A 683-nucleotide genomic window follows, 5' to 3' on the forward strand; every position below is an offset into this window, starting at 1 on the left:
GGTCCCATTTGTTTATTTTTGTTTTTATTTCCAGTACTCTAGGAGGTGGATCAAAAAAGATCTTGCTGTGATTTATGTCAAAGAGTGTTCTTCCTATGTTTTCCTCTAAGAGTCTTATAGTGTCCAGTCTTACATTTAGGTCTCGAATCCATTTTTAGTTTATTTTTGTGTGTGGTGTTAGGAAGTGTTCTAATTTCATTCTTTTACATGTAGCTCTCCAGTTTTCCCAGCACCACTTATTGAAGAGACTGTCTTTTCTCCTTTGTATATCTTTGCCTCCTTTGTCATAGATTAGTTGACCATAGGTGCGTGGGTTTATCTCTGGGCTTTCTATCTTGTTCCATTGCAGATCAGGGCTTCTTAACCTTTTTTGTGCCAAGGATCCCTTTGACAATATAATAAAGCCCATGGATGTCTTCTCAGAACAACGTTTTTAGATACACAGAATACAATACGTAGGATTACAAAGGAAGTAAATTATATTGAAATGCACTTATCAAAATACTAAAAATGGAAAATTGTCATATAGTTATATAAGTGCTTGTTATTAATGTAAGTAGCAAGATATGGATGCAGCTCTGATAACCATGGTAACTTAAAAGTAATGATGAGTGTAAAAATATTTAAAGACATCTGTAATAACAGTAATGTGACATAAAACTGTGATTTCTACTGATGAGAAA

The sequence above is a fragment of the Physeter macrocephalus genome, chromosome 21 (genome assembly GCF_002837175.3).
Source record: "Physeter macrocephalus isolate SW-GA chromosome 21, ASM283717v5, whole genome shotgun sequence".
NCBI lineage: Eukaryota > Metazoa > Chordata > Mammalia > Artiodactyla > Physeteridae > Physeter > Physeter macrocephalus.